Source organism: Saimiri boliviensis, chromosome 13, assembly GCF_048565385.1.
Source record: "Saimiri boliviensis isolate mSaiBol1 chromosome 13, mSaiBol1.pri, whole genome shotgun sequence".
Classification (NCBI taxonomy): Eukaryota; Metazoa; Chordata; class Mammalia; order Primates; family Cebidae; genus Saimiri; species Saimiri boliviensis.
In genome coordinates this window covers 94,809,513-94,826,201 of record NC_133461.1, presented here as the reverse complement: position 1 = coordinate 94,826,201, position 16,689 = coordinate 94,809,513, and the positions used below count along the sequence as shown (strand labels likewise).

The 16,689-nt window shown below is 39.2% G+C and overlaps 1 protein-coding gene across 11 annotated transcripts in view; it reads left to right on the top strand.

The window, feature by feature from the left end:
• CSGALNACT1 (chondroitin sulfate N-acetylgalactosaminyltransferase 1) overlaps window positions 1-16,689 on the top strand; it is a 379,255-nt gene that overhangs the window by 191,204 nt on the left and 171,362 nt on the right. The window contains exon 1 of one of the 11 annotated variants that reach the window (XM_074384024.1): window positions 1,629-9,531. The exons of the other annotated variants lie outside the window; for them this stretch is intronic. The gene's annotated coding sequence lies outside the window, so the exon portion shown is untranslated. Of the gene's footprint in view, window positions 1-1,628; window positions 9,532-16,689 lie in introns of those variants that run through there. 11 annotated transcript variants of the gene reach the window in all.

The following is a 16,689-nucleotide window of genomic DNA, read 5'->3' as shown; positions in this document are numbered from 1 at the left end:
ATGCAAGGAAGCTAGACTGTATGAGTCACTGGGAGTTAAAATGTCTGAGCAGGCTTGTGTTAGGAGGCTGAATCTGGTGACTTTGAAGGGTGAATTAAAGATCTGGGTGGAGGTGGAGACTCCTTAGGAAGCTACTGTGGTTCACAATGTAGTTTGTGAATGAGTACCTGAAGTGTAAGGCAGGGGCTGTGGAAAGAAGAGGAAGCAGGCTTATTTAAGAGCAGTGATGGTGATCATCAGAGTGGGTTCTTCTGACATAGATGTGGAGGCAGTGGGTGGACATTGATAGAGTGGGAGTGGTTAAAGGTGACTCCAGGTCAGCTATGACTTGCCAGTTGCCTCTGTATGCCAAAAAGATTTTTTTCTTTTAAATTTAAGTTCCAGGTTACACATGCAGGATGTACAGGTTTGTTACATAGGTAAATATGTGCCAGGGAGCTTTGCTGCACCTGTCAACCCATTGCCTATGTGTTAATCCCAGCATGCTTTAGCTATTGTTCCTGATGTTCTTTCTCCCCTTACCCCTCCTAACAGACCCAAATACGGATTGTTCCCCTCCCTGTGTCCATGTGTTCTCACTGTTCAGCTCCCACTTATGAGTGAGAATATGCGGTGTTGTGCTTTCTATTACTGTGTTAGTTTGCTCAGGATAATGGCTTCCAGCTCCATCGCTTTCCCTGCAAATGACATGGTCTCCTTTCTTTTTATGGCTGCATAGTATTTCATGGTGTATATGTACCACATTTTCTTTATCTAGTCTTTATCATTGATGGGCATTTGTGTTGATTCTATATCTTTGCTATTATGCATAATGCTACAGTGAACATACATGTGCATGTATATAACAAAACGACTTCTATTCCTTGAGTATATACCCAGTAATGGGATTGCTGGGTCAAATGGTATTTCTGGTAGTAGACCTCTGAGGAATCGCTACACTGTCATCCACAATGGTTGAGCTAACTTACATTCTTACCACCAGTGTAAAAACCTTCCTGTTTCTCCGAAGCCTCACCACCATCTGTTGTTCCTTGACTTTTTAATAATCACCTTTGTGACTGGCATGAGGTGGTATCTCATTGTGGTTTTGCTTTGCATTTCTCTAATGATCACTGATGTTGAGCTTTTTTTCCTATGTTTGTTGGCCGCATAAATGTCTTCCTTTGAGAAGCGTCTTTTTGTGTCCTTAGCCCACTTTTTAATGTTTTTTTTTCTTGTAAATTTAAGTTCCTTATAGACTCTGGATATTAGACCTTTGCCAGATCAGTAAGTTGCAAAACTTTTCTCCCATTCTATAAGTTGTGTGTTTGCTCTGATGATAGATTTTTTTTCTTTTTGCCGTGCAGAAGCTGTTTAATTAGATCCCGTTTTTCAGTTTTTGCTTTTGTTGCAATTGCTTTTGACTTTTTTGTCATGAAATCTTTGCCCATGCCTATATCCTGGATGGTATTGCCTAGCAAAAAGACTTTTTTTTTTCTATCTAAGTCATAACTATTCTATGTAAAAGGGCACTTCAAAATGACTTCTTTGCCTAAGCCTGAAGAATTTTTATGAAATGGCAAGTCAACCTAATAAGAAAATACACTTTCTATGACCATAAAAGGCCTTTTCAAGGTTGAAGATTCAAGATAGTATCTTTTTTTTTTTTTTTTTTTTTTTGAGACGGAGTTTCGCTCTTGTTACCCAGGCTGGAGTGCAATGGCGCGATCTCGGCTCACCGCAACCTCTGCCTCCTGAGTTCAGGCAATTCTCCTGCCTCAGCCTCCTGAGTAGCTGGGATTACAGGCACGCGCCACCATGCCCAGCTAATTTTTTGTATTTTTAGTAGAGACGGAGTTTCACCATGTTGACCAGGATGGTCTCGATCTCTTGACCTCGTGATCTACCCGCCTCAGTCTCCCAATCTCTTGACCTCGTGATCTACCCGCCTCAGCCTCCCAAAGTGCTGGGATTACAGGCTTGAGCCACCACGCCTGGCCAAGATAATATCTTTAAGCCTGACTTCTCGTTGATACGGTGCATCAGAGCCCACGCCTCTAGTTTGGCTGTGGGGGGACTGTAGGGGTGGCAGGATGGTGGTGCTCAGAGTGGGACTGCAGCAGCTCTTCTTCCCCAGGACCTATACCTGTCAGGTGATGCCTCATGCAGGATTGGTGGGAGCTCCAGCCACAGGGCATAGGAGAAGGTGGAGGCCAGGGTGGAAGACAGGGGAAGGTCAAGGGCACTTTAGAAGATCAAGGGTGAGAAATGTGGGCATGATCAGGCCTCATGCTGGAATAGCAACCCCTCCCCACCTATCTGGGCCTGTCTCAGGCTCAGGTGCTCCTCTTACCCTCCTTGCCTCACTGACTTCTCTTTTCCCTGTAACCATTGCTGCTTCCACTAGCCTTCCTCACTATTGGTTCACTGCCAGTAGAATTAGCTTCACAGCGTATTCCCTTTGCTCTTGGTCGTAAGCTAGTTTCTAGTAACGAGGCCAGTGGGGTTAAAGAGTCATTCTCTGTATGCACCCTTCCCCTTCTGATATGTACCTGTTTTGCCTTTGTAAAGGGAGACAAGGCCGGCACATGGATTCTAATCATTGCACCTGCTGCAGGACAGACTAAGGCCGCCTTCAGCAGCAGGTCTAAAGCACAGTGAGATTTGAATTTTTCACAGGATCTGGGATAGAGCAAAGGGCTTTTAAGTGAAGAGCCTGGTGGGGCCATGGAGACAGATTCGTACATTGGAAACAACCTCCACCATTATTTTTCATCTGTTTCTTATCCTCTTAGCTTCCTGTGCTTGTGGATGGTCATGAAGCACTTACCCAACATATCCCCAAATCAAACTCTGAAATTTACACATTTATTTTATGTCATTTTCATTATAAGACCAAACATATGTACAAAAAGTTCATAGACAATTAATGTAGAGGCTAATGAATACTTTGAAAGTAAACACCTGTATAACCCCAGAACATTGACAGTCTGTCCATAACCTTCCATGGGTCCCTTCCTGATCACACTCCCTTCCTTTCCCACAAGCACACCGTCTTCTCATTTTCATGACAATTGTCTTGCTTTAAAAAATAATCTCACCACTCTAGTTATTTATGGTTATTATTGAATTATATATAAAGGAAGTCAGCCTGTACATGTTCTTTTGTGTCTTGCTGCTTTGTTCTATATTAGGTTTGTAAGACACATTTATTCTGTGTAGAATAAATAGCTTGTTAGATTTTGCTGCCATATAGTGAAGTATTCCATTGAATGAAAATGAGTGTGTTTATCCACCTTAGGGTTGTCAACAATTTAGGGAATACAAATTTTACAGCTGTGAATATTCTTATGCCTGCATTCCAGTGTGTACCAGCATGCCTATTTCTATCAGCCTACAAGAGGAATTGCTGGCTCCTGGAATATGCATCTCTGCATCTGTCCTGTGTTACAAATGGTCATATATCTTTGCCAACACTTAGTAGTGTCCCACTTTCTCTTGCTGCAGAATGAAGGTGTGTATTCATATCTCTTTGTGGTTTTATTTTGCTTTTTTCTGTTTACTAGTAAGGTCAGTCCCTTTTTCATGTATGTGGTCACATGGATTTCCTCTTTTGTGTAAAGTAGGTCATTTTTCCATCATATTGTCTAACTACTGAATTGTTTGAAGAATTCTTATACATTCAGGATCCAAATCTTCTGTTGGTTAAACACGTGGCTGATCTCTTTCCTACTCTGTGGCATGTCTTTTAATTCTTTATAGTGTTCCTTAATAAACAGAAAATTTTAATTTTGATGTCATATTTGTCAGTCATTTCTGTTATGGTTGTTGCTTTTTGTGTCTTTTTAAAAGAAATCTCTCACTTGATGGCTCAAGGTCATGAAGATATTTTATATATTAAATTTTAAAAGCTTTGGAGTTTAATCTTGCAGTCTTTAACTTCCATCTGAAATTATTATGTGTGGTATGAAGTAAAGGTCCAAATTAATTTTCTTTTATATGGATACTCTAGTTCCATTTAGTGAAACCACTAATCTTTCTACTTTCTACCTATGCAATATATCATAAAGGTTCATAAGTGTGAGTCTACTTCTGAGTGTTCTAGTCCTGCCATTTGTCTATTCTATACCAGTAGCGCACTGGTTTAATTATTGTGTCTTCTTAAGTGAGTCTTAATATCTGAGAGAACAGCCTTTGTACTTCAAGAGAGCCTTAATTGTACTTGGTCCTTTGAATTTCCACATACAATTTTGGAATAAACTTAGTTAAGTTCCACACCACCTCACATAAGGTCTTGGGGTTTTTGTTGGCATCGCATTGAATCTGTAAGTTCATTTGGAGAGAACCAACATCTTTACAACATTGTTTCTCTATTTAAGTCTTTTAAAATGTCTTAGTGAACTTTTATTGTTTTTTTTCCTCAAAGGTTTTTGCATGTCTTTTGTTAGATTTATTGCTAGGCACTTTTTGATATGGTTTCAAATAGTATCTTTTTATTGCATCTCATTTCTGTTTGCTATTATATATACACATAGAAATTCAGTTTTTCTACATTGCTAATTGATTTCTCTAAATCGCTAAACTCTCCTAACAGCTTATCTGTAAATACTTTTGGATATCATATCAATTGTGAATAATGACCGTTTTTCTTCCTTTCCAATCCTTGTACCATTTATTTACTTATGCCTTAATACACTGGTGAGGTTTTAATTTGATGTTGAATAGAAGTGCAAATGATAGGCTTCTTTTTCTTGCTTCTGATTTCAAAAGGAAATTTTCAGCATTTAAGTATGATGATTGCTGTAGTTTTTTTTTTTTCTGGTATATAATCTAATAATAAGGAATGAAGTGACCTTCTCTTCCCACTTCTCTAAGAGTTTTAAATCATGGATATTGGATTTTATCAGCTATTCTTCTGCATTTATTGAAATAATTATAATCAACTTGGTCATGATGATATATATTACTGGATTTGTTTTGCTGAAATTGTGGATTTTCATATCTATGTTCATAAGAGACATTAGTTTGTAATTTCCCTTTCAGATACTATTTTTTTTTGTTAAAATAAGGCATTGAAATGGTTAATTTCATTCTGAAGTTCCCTAAGGAATAAAAATTAAGCTTTTTTGACCGGAAAGCCACAGTTGCATTGAAATAGAGCTGTTTACCCATGTATGTAGTTCAAGGAACATCAAATATTTGCAAATGATCTCTTTTGGAAAAGTTGAAACTGCCTTCAGAATGTTTCCAGTCTAGCTAATAATGAGAAAAATTTCTTTATATAAATTATTTCATGGAAAAAAAGAATTTATTTTCAAAATACCTTCCCAAGAATGCTGATGGACATGTAGATAATGGCCTCATCCCTGAAACCATTTTTTAATAACTAGATTTAAAACTTGTTCAGTATTCGATTCAAATCTCTAAATTAAATGTCAGTGTGAATAGAATATTTTCTGTTGTGGATAACCTATGACACTAATAGTTTTAAGTGTTGAGTCAGTAGTTGAATAGTTCATTTTCTAAGAATAGTTTTTACTTTTGGAAGCAGAAGACAAGTGTTTTGAGTTTAAAAAGTAAACATTTAGATAAAACTCACATGATATAAAATACAGGATATAATTTTGATTGATATTAATTAGCTTTCCAGATCCATACATACTTTTTCTGTAACATAATCTTTTCAAGAATGTTCAGAAATATCCTGGAAACCCTAATAGCATAACTTTCTCAACTATAGGGACCCTTGAATCCCTAATTGTAAAGAACAAGTTTCTAAAATAGTGTTAAGAAGGGCAAAGAGCCAAGTTCCAGCCATGAAGAGTTCCTACCTCGGAGGAATGGCTGAAATGTAAAACATAATACTGGCAATCTAATCACATTGGCTATGTCAAAGAGTGATGAATCAATAAAAAACCGAAGTGAATGTAAAAGTGTGCCAAAAAGTAGCTTTTATGTATACATGAGCTGTTAATATCGTTGCAGTAAACATGATATACATTCATCAAATGGTAGCTTTGGTGGTGATCAGCTGATTAAGGAAGCAGTTTTAGAATGAGATGAGACAAAAGCATCCATTAGAAAATCAGTCTAGTTTTCTTGTCCAAGCAATGAGATGAGTGACTCCTAAAATCTGAAAAGCATTTATTATTAGAGTTGGGACTATATTTGTTTAGTTGTTTATGTCTTCATTTTTGGATGTCTTTTGTTAGATTTATGTGCTAGCCACTTTTTGATATGGTTTCGAATGGTATCGCAAGTTTCTTGAAAAGCTGCTGTGTGTGAGATACCATTGTATCTCATTGTAAGAAGAATGGAGTAGTGAACAAATGAAGTCCTTTGCTCACAGGGTTTATGCTCCAGAATAGGAGATTGACAACAAAAAGCTTTGTAATAACATGACACGTATTAAGAAATGGCAAGAAGAAGACTAAAGCAAGGGAAGGAAATAGAGATGACAGGGGGTGCTGTTTGGGTAGAATGATCAAGAAGAAGTTAGTGAGATGACCTTTGAGCAAAACACAGGAATTGACCTTGTGGATACTTAGTGGAACAATGTCCCAGAAAAAGAGAAGAGAAAGTACAAATGCTTGGTGTGTCCCAAGAACAGCAAAGAGGCCTGTGTGGCTAACCCAAGGCAGGCACGGGAAGTGTGTGAGCTGTGAGGTGAGAGATGAGGCTGAGGGCAGGGTCTTTTAGGGGCTTGTGATCTGGATGCCCTGGTCCAGGATTTGCGATGTGTTGAACAGAAGACATTGGAGATTTTGGAGCGAGAACATAACAAAATCTAACTTTAGTTTTTCAAGGATTCTTCTGCTGCCATAGAATAGTCAAAAGAGAGACAAATGTAGAAAAGAAGGATAGCAATGAGGAGAAAATTTCAGTTTTAAGACAGGAGACCAAGGACAAGGGGATTCTGGGTAGACAAGGGGATTCTGGGTAGACTGGGATTTTGGATAGACAAAATCCTTCTGGGTAGGATGAAGTTATGACAGCTTGATGGTTTCCTGATGTGTCTAAAAGAGACAACTAGATTTACAGAAGAATTAGATGTCAGATACAAGGGAAATTCCAGGCACCTCAACAGTGATGCCAATTCCTTTTCACCTGGATAAACCATATTAGAATATTTTCCAGGATTGAATTTTGCTTTTTTTCTCTGAAGGATGTTCCAGTCAAGATTGAAGACTTTATTTTTTTCTGGACAGATGATCCTTCTCATATGTGATGGCATGGTTTGTTATAGTGCACCTGGCCACAGGTGTCACTAACTTTCTATGTGATTTACTTTAAATATCTGTACCTGATTTAATTTTATTTTACGTCTGGAAACTTCATCCTGTTTTACTTTAATGTCTGTGTTGACCTGAAAATTGCTAAGTCTTTTTTAGGTTAAATTTGTTTCAAGATATATAGTACATTAATATGACTATGGAAGCTCTGAGTGTTGGCACTGAAGAAATTAACGTAGGAGAAAAATACCAGGAGAATGTATTATAGCTTATGCCTGCTTGCAGCAGACAGAAGCCTGCATACAGAATAGTCCCGGTAATGCTGAGTTCTGATTGTGCCAACTCATTAAATTGCCGAGAGCACAACACTAGTGGTCAGCAGTCTTGGTTACCGTGGTGCAGTGACACTGAATATTGACTCTGAATTGATGCCAAAGCCAGGTCCATTGGATTTCATTAGCAATGCTTGTCGTCCATTATTTCCCCCTGTAAAAGAAAAGGAACACGTGTTAAAATAGGATTTTATTCCATAATAAAATCATCCTTATTTATTTATTTATTTATTTATTTTGAGGCAGAGGTTTGCTCTTGTTGCCCAGGCTGGAGAACAGTGGTTCAATTTCAGCTCACTGCAACCTCTGCCTACCAGGTTTAAGCAATTCCCCTACCTCAGCCTCCAAGTAGCTGGGATTACAGGTATCCACCACCATGCATATATTTCTATATTTTTAGTATATTTATGCTAATTTTCTTTATTTTTAGTAGAGATGGGGTTTCACCAGGTTGGCCAGACTGGTCTTGAACTCCTGACCTCAGGTAATGCACCTGCCTTGGCCTCCCAAAGTGCTGGGGTTAGAGGTGTGAGCCACCACACCCTGCCAAAATCCTTTTTATGTTGTTTGTTAATGCAGAATGTTGATTGTGCTTGTCATCACAACTTTCAGTGCTGTTGTTGTTCTTCTCTTCAAGGGAAAAAAACACACCACAGAATGCCCATTCCTGATGACTGTTTTAAAACACTCCAGAAGCCAAACAAAGATAAGCATTTTACATCTTGAGTTCCTATTACTCTCCACTGACATCTGAGTTATCAAGGGGATGAATGTGTGGAGTTGGGGTGTTTCCATAGACTTGCATTTCAGTTGATCACATACCAGGTTGAGTATTTCCCTGAAGACAAGTGTGCTGTTTTTGTAGGCACAGGCTATCAGGGTGACAATAGATATCATTTTATAAGCAATAATGAATAGAGATAGATCTTAATAATCCTGGAACCTAACCACCGTAACATACTAAGTTAAGTCTGAAAGTGTTTAGTTGGGAGCAAAAAAAACAACATTGTAACCACAGAGATGTGTGTGAATGCTCACAGGTGTTTTCAGTTGAGCCATCAAGGTATTGTGTGTTTTTTGTATTGTTTTTACTAAATATGTTGGAATTATGCTTCAGTGTATTGAATAGGCTTCATGTAGGTCAGAAAGTACTATGGGAAGCATGTGAAATCTTGAAAAGTTTAGGAGTTATAGCCCATTGAAGCAGACCTCTCTTTCTGCATTTGATAGTTTCTCATTTTCTTTCTTCCAATTCTACTTCTTTGGCTTCCATCACAACAAACATCCCTGGTTCTTTTGTAGGCTACTGCCTCCATTTGATATTGATGGTCCCCCTTACAGAGCCACTTTTTCACTCCTATAACTGCCCCCCCACCTTTTTTTTTTTTTTTTTTTAAAGAGTCTCACTCTGTCACCCAGGCTGGAGTGCAGTGGTACAATCTGAACTCATTGCAACCTCTGCCTCCTGAATTCCAGCAATTCTGCCTCAGCCTCCTGATTAGCTGGGATTACAGGCACCTGCCACCACACCCAGCTAATTCTTGTGTTTTTGGTAGAGACAGGGTTTCACCATGTTGGCCACACTGATCTCCAACTTCTGACCTCAGATGATTGACCAGACTCAGCATCCCCAAGAGCTGGGATTACAGGCAAGAGCCACCACACCCAGTCTATAAAACTGCCTTTACTGATGTTACCATTGTATCTCAAAGTTCTGTGCTTACAGTTATTTCCTCATTTATCAGTTTTGGAAACTGTGTACTGGTTTCCTGCCATATTCTTCCATCTCTCTTCCCTCCTTTGCTCAATACAGTTGCATCACAATTTTAGTTTCTCTATTTAAGTAACTTAAATCATCTTGCTCTGTTGCCCAGAGGTGGCATCACTTGGTCCCTGTCTTAGAAGGTGAAGATCTTGGCACTGCATTCTTTCTTGTAGCTCCTTTTGCCATCTCATCTGCCTCTGATCATGTGCTCCTGATTCTCTAGGTACCAAAAATTATGACATTGTTTTGATAAGTTAACCAATGTATTTTTCCTCAGAGCTTTGAAGACATTGCTCCATTGACTTTTGATGTCCAGTGTTGCTGATAAATCTGGTCTCAATCCACTCTCCTTCGTTTGCAAGTGATCTGTGCTTTTTCTTTGGAAGCCTTTAGGATATTGTTTTTTGCTTTGGAGTTCTGAAATATCCCTGGGTTGTGTTCAGGTGTGGGCTTTGTTTTTTTCATTTATTCTCTAGTATTCTCTTGCTAACTTTTTCTCATTTTTCCTTTTTGTGGAACAACCTTTGGCTCCAACTAGATGTTGAACAATAGACAAACTGGAAATTAGATGGCTGTGTTTTCTTATTTTTGCATATTCTGGAAGATATTTTCAGGTTTATCTTCCAAGCTTTTATTGATTCTTTGTGTGTGTGTGTGTGTGTGTGTGTGTGTGTGTGTGTGTGTGTTCTACAACCTCTTTCTTGTTCTGTGATCGTTTTCCTCATGACAGTCTATACGTAATGTACTGATGCAATGTTTTCTCAGCTCTCTGAGAATGGGAATAATTACATTTCAAAAACTTCTAATTTCCCCTGACGTTTCTATTATCTTTGGGGTCCCATTTGCTTCTCTTTTATGTTGAAATTTAAAATCCCTCACTGGTTGTACACTTTCATCATCCTTGGGTGTCTGCTCATTCCTAAGGAAGAAGTAATGCAGAGGCTGACAGGAGCTTTTTGACTGGCAGGCTTTGTTTTGAGTGGTTGGAGCTTGGGGTGTGGTGGGGAAGTGCTTGCAATTTGGGTGCTGGATTGCAGAGTGCTGGAATGTGGAGTCCAAGTGCTGGAATGTGGAGTCCAATTGCTGGAATGTAGAGTCCTTTCTTTTCAGGTGCTGATTCTGCACTCTCGGGCACTGGGTGGAATTTTGATTCACTCATATTGGGGAGGAGACACTGTTTTGCCTTTTGCTTCCTTCAGGGTACCAGTTAAGAAAGAGAAGATTTTTAAAATTTTATGTTATTGTGGTTCAATGAACCAATCTTTGGGGTGAGTGTTTTTTCTGTCCTGTGTAAGGAATCTCTTTTAATCCTGAGGTCAAGGAGCTGCTATTTTACACTTGTTTCTAGAAATGTTTTGTTTCTCACATAGAGTTTTTCTGTTTGTCTGGAACTGATTCTTGTGTGAGGTCAGGGTCCAATTTCTGTCCTAAAAACAAACAGGCACAAATCTATATTTCTTTAACAAAAACAATGGCATAAAAATCAAATGCGCAGTAGAAGCAGACTTGATGTGGTTGAGCCTGCCTTAGGCTCCCAGGGTGTGTCTTCCATCCATCCCAAATACACCCTTTCCTGCGTCTTTCTCCTCCATGGGCCCCTCATCAGCCACCCTCGTGTTCTTAGTACATTTTCGAAGGAATAGCTGTTTGCAGTTCACTTGGGAGGGTGAGCGGGAAAGGTTCTGTACCTTCTGTTCTCACAAGCATTCTGTTTAGCTGCAATTTGACTTTCTTTTCATGACACTTTTGACATGAGGAAACTAATACTTTTTAAAAGTATAATCTATTGCAAAGAAAAATCTAAAACAGCAGCAGTGCGAATTTTCATCTCAGTATTGAAGTGCCATCCACATTTTGAATTCCGTCATGTTTTTCATGTATAGAGTCCATCTTTAGCTGGGTGCGGTGGCTCATGCCTGTAATCCGAGCACTTTGGGAGGCCAAGTCGGGTGAATCACGAGGTCAGGAGTTTGAGACCATCCTGGGCAATATGATGAAACCCCGTCGCTACTAAAAATACAAAAATTAGCTGGGCATGGTGGCGTGTGCCTGTAGTTCCAGCTACTTGAGAGGCTGAGGCAGGAGAATCACTTTAACCCAGGAGGTGGAGGTTTGCCATGAGCCGACATTGCACCACTGCACACTAACCAAGGTAACAGAACAAGACTCCATCTCAAAAAAACAAAAAAAGAAAAAGAAAAAAAAGTCAGTATTTAATTTCCCTGAAAAGTGATGGGAGCTTGCAAATAGGTATCTTGAAACTGAACTAAGCTTGCTTTAGAAATAATCTTTCTTATCCATAGAAGAATGTTTCTAGTAGAAAAAAAAAAAGAAACTTGGACTAGGAGTGATTATTTTCTGCATACAGGTCTGTTGGAATGGAAAAAAATGCAGCTAGAAGGAATTTGAGATATCAAATTAGCATTTTACTTTTAAGGAGTGGCCAATTTTCACTTTTAATATTACTCCAGAAAAGAAATTACCACATCCTCTTCTGGTAATATTTAATGTACTTCACTGTCAGTACATTTTCCTTATGTGATATCTTAAGTCCATTTTCTTATGCTGTTAGAAATGGAAACAGAAATTGGGCCAACCATCTTGTGCCTGTAATAATCCTTCATCTACTCAATAGCCATTATTAAATCCCTCATTAGTCTTCTTTTCATGGTATCATCTAATCTGTTTGTTTAGCTCTTTCTCTTAAGCCAGTTTCCAAATCCTGTAATTACTATTTTTTATCCCATCTGAAAATCTCTCCATGTCATTTATAAATTATGACTTGTAGACTAAAAAATTGATGTAATACTTTTTCTAGGGTATGCCCCAATGCTAGCTAACCTAAAGGAAGTACCCTATTTTAGAGAGTTATCCAACCAAGACTTCTAACCTGAATTGTTTCATGGTTAAAATATTTTTGAACCTGCGGTTATACAGGACAGTTTGAACACATTTGTTATCTCTGTGTCCTCCTAAGACTGCTCAACGTGATAGTTAAGAAATGACACCAGTTCACGTAGACAAAGAAAATGGGATACGAGGCCTGGTGTGTGAGAAATGTCAACCAATTTTTGGGAGATGGAAAGCAAATGGGTGGGTGGGAACTAAATTAGCAGAAGGGAGAAAACCAAAAGGCAGGTACCCACAGGGAGGGAAGCCAACCTGAAGCAGAGTCATTGGTGCTCAGAACCAGGAAGGCTTTAGACTTCGAACTGCAAGCAGACGAAACTGGATCCATTTGCTTGCACTAAATAGAAAGCCAAACAGTAAAGCATAGTTCTTCTAGGGAGAAAAGTTTATTGCCAGTGAAATGACAACGAGACAGGAGAAAATGCTGTCATCTGTCTCGCCCTACTGGGTTTGCCGCCCGATTAAGGGAGAGATTTTGAGGGTGGAGTTTCAGAGCTGCACAGTCATTGGCTTGAAGGGAAGAGGGTTGGGAAAGACCGTCGGGCACTTGCTGTTGTCCTGACGTGCTTCGTGGGCAGCTTGCTCAGAAAAACGGTGGCATGAGCATGATCTGGAGGTGGAGTTTCCGGCCCTCTGAGGTCAAAGGTCGCTCATCACTGCCTAAGTCTTTTCTACACAGACTGCAGTCTGCTTTGCAGACTGGTGTCAACCTGTTATCCGACCTTGTTGTAAATAAGGGAATTGTCACACACTCTTTGTTTCTCCAACTGTTTTTTCCTTCCCTGTTGTGCAAAACAAACTCATGAAATTTTGCTAGATAATAACTTTTCTAACCCTGGGGCATGGTTTCAGAACCACAAACTCTGCCAGAAGACAGATGTGAAGGGTGAGGCCAAAAGTGGTGATTGCTGGGAAGCTGGAGTAAGTCTTCCATGCCCATTCCCACCACGTGTCTGGACTGATACCCTGGCAGGTATGTTCCAGAAGCCTTGGACTTGGAAGGAGCAGATACAAATGAGAGTAGGGGTAAAACATTCTGCAAAACATTCTGGAGAGTAGGAGTAAAACATTCTCGAGAAATGCCATCTTTATCCTGAGCACCCGGAACTCTGACAATGGGGCTTACCTTCCACCATCCCAGGATTAGAGGATTCACGTCTGAGAAAGACCAGTTGAAGGCATGAAGCTCCCCCACACCACAAAATGTTTGGGTCCCCACCCAGTGACATCACTTAAGTGCACAGTTTTAGGTCTCAGGGTGGACAGTCAAGGATTACCATAAATTTGAAGATTGTCATCAACATGAAGGAATGAGACCAAAATAAAGCAGGAAAAAAGTCCCAGGGGAAATAGGGGAAAAAGCAGGGAAGACAAAAACTTCAAAAACCTTTGTGTGATATTCTCGGAGACACTAGAAAAGATATTGCATCCATGAAAGAGGGCTTGGAAATTAGAAGCGTAATTGCAGAAATGAATAATTCCGTGAGGAGTTGGACTCTGGATGAAATTGCCCAGAAAGTAGAATGAAAACACAGAGATGTAAAATATGAGAAAAAGGGGAGGATACAAGAGGTAGGAAGTTCAAAGTCTGATGATCTAATGAGTTTCACAGCCGGGGGCAGTGCTGCACACCTGTGGTCTTGGCTATTCTAGAAGCTGAGGTGGGAGAATTACTTGAGCTCAGGAGTTTGAGGCCAGCCTAGGCAACATAACATGACTCCATCTCTTAAAAACAAAAAACTGAAAAGCAAAGTTTCAGAAAGAGGATGAAGAAAATCAGAAGAGAAAACTGTAGAAAAATGATATAGAACACTTTTCCAGAATTGAAGAATATAAATTTCCATATGGAAAGAGCATGTTAAGTGCCCGGCATAATGAATGAACAAAATAAAGATCAACTTCAGGACACATCTGTTGAAGTCTGAATTAAAAACAAAAAATATCTCCCAAAAATGTTTCACAGAATAGGTAGATCACATGCAGAGGCTCAGCAAACAGGCTACCATCTGACTTTTCCACAGCAACAGTGGAACCTAGAAGACATAGTACCTTCCAAATCTGAGGGACCATCATTACCAGTCAGAACATCATCACCAATCAGAAGCCTTTACCCGGTCAAGACTGTCAGCCAGATCCAAGGGTAGAATAGGGATGTTTTCAGATGGAAACGAAAGGTCTCAAAAGTTGATTTCCTCTGCACCCTTTCTTGGGAAGTTTCTGGAGGAGGTACTCGATCAAAATGAGTGAATATGCCAAAAAGAAAAATGTAGAAAATTGGGAAAAGTGAAAAAATTTTCTAATGGGAAGAAAGGGGAAGTTTCAGGGTGACCCCTGGACATCACCTGTGTCAGGCATGGCGAACCACCTTTCTGGACTGTACCAGAGGGTGAAGAGGTTAGGAAGGATGGCCTCAGGCAGAAAACAGAACAAACTGGAAAAATTACCTGTTTATCTTTGTGTTTTCTAGTGCTGTGTTAGAGTGTGGGGAAATTTAATGTTAGATACGTAGAGAAATCAACCAAATGAAAAACTGAAGCAGTTATTAACAGCAAGAAAAAACAAAAAATTCTATAAGAAAAGAACTATAACTACAGTATATCATTGGGCTTAGTTATGAACAATATTTAAGAAGACATAATACTGTTATGTAAGTAGTATTGTTGCTAAAAATTGTAATAGTTACATTGATGGGATTGTTGCGGGGAGGGGATGGAGAGGAAGTGTTTAAGAGGTAAGAGAACTAAATCGTCATCTTCCACAGTGGTACAGCAATCGTTGTTAAAAAATGGATAAGCAGCTACTGTTGGTGGCTCATGCTTGTAATCCTAGCAGTTTGTGAGGCTGAGTCAGGAGGACTACTTGAGGCCAGGAGTTTGAGACCAGCATGGGTGACATAGACATCATCTCTACAAAACAATTTTAAAAGTACCAGGTGTGGTGGCATGCACCTGTAGTCCCAGCTACTTGGGAGGCTGAGGCAGGAGGATTGTTGGAGCCTGGGACGTGGAAGCTGCAGTGAGCTGTGACTGTACCACTGTACTCCAGAAGGGCAAAAGGGCAAGGCTCTATCTCAAAATAAAGGGATAAGCATGGCAGTTGAAGAGTATTACCTAAAATATGAAGATAAGTACTAAAGAAAACAGCTAAAAGAGTTGAAAGTGATTGCCTTTGGTCATTTGGACTCAGGGAGGTTGGAAAGGGCAAAAGACTGCTATTTTAAATTCAGTCTTAGAGTACCATTTGATTTTAAAATTACGTGCTTGATAAAAGTTAAATCCATGTATGTAAAAGTATATTTACACATGTAAAGTTTTAATGTATTTTATAAAACACGTTTTAAAGATAATATTTGAGAAAGTGAGTTTTTGGAACATATTGAAAAATAACCTATTTAGTTTCATGTGAATAGTATATTTCACTATATATATATATATATATATATATATATATATATATATTTTTTTTTTTTTTTTTTTTTTTTGAGACGGAGTTTCGCTCTTGTTACCCAGGCTGTAGTGCAATGGCGCGATCTCGGCTCACCCCAACCTCCGCCTCCTGGGTTCAGGCAATTCTCCTACCTCAGCCTCCTGAGTAGCTGGGATTACAGGCATGAGCCACCATGCCCCACTAATGTTTTTTATATTTTTAGTAGAGACGGGGTTTCACCATGTTGACCAGGATGGTCTCGATCTCTTGACCTCGTGATCTACCCGCCTCGGCCTCCCAAAGTGCTGGGATTACAGGCTTGAGCCACTGCGCCCGGCCAATATTTTTTAAAAATGAGAGAAACAACAGCAATGAGCTTTTGAGATATATTTAAAAGTAACCTGTTTTTTAGTCTCTGTGAATCATGAGTTGAGAGTCATGGTTGGTTTGATATTTGACACTGGAATTTGTGATAAAATAGCTTTATTATTTAGACTTAGTGTCTAACTTAATTTTTGATATTAAGCATTTTTAATGTCTAACTTTATTTTCAATATGTGTTAAGCATTAGACAAAAGTGCCAGAATCATTGGAATTCAGCTTTGGCATCCTTGAGGAAAATTCCACTTGGACTGAAATGGGCAAGTTGCCTCTTCTCTCTTTAATGATCAGTGTTTGGCTGAAATATAATCCAAATTCAATATTTAGTTGAGACATTTAATACTAGATCCAATAATAGTCTACTTTCAGCTTTGGACATTTCTAGACTTTCAACCTCACAGAGTTAATGTGAGCAGTATTACATCATTGGTGTGAATTTATTTAATACAAAGCTGGGGATACGGTAGAACCGTAGGAAAATGGCAGTTACTCTCCCGTCATTCCCATCTGTAACTACCAGCCCCCTGGCAACATACCCAAGTTCCTCAGGGTCTGGCAGTAGCCATCTGGTCCTCATCACTTTTTATATAAATGTTACTTTTTCTTTCACTTCTCAGTATTGCATACTAGTCAAGAATTTATTTTACAAATCGGTGATCCGTCT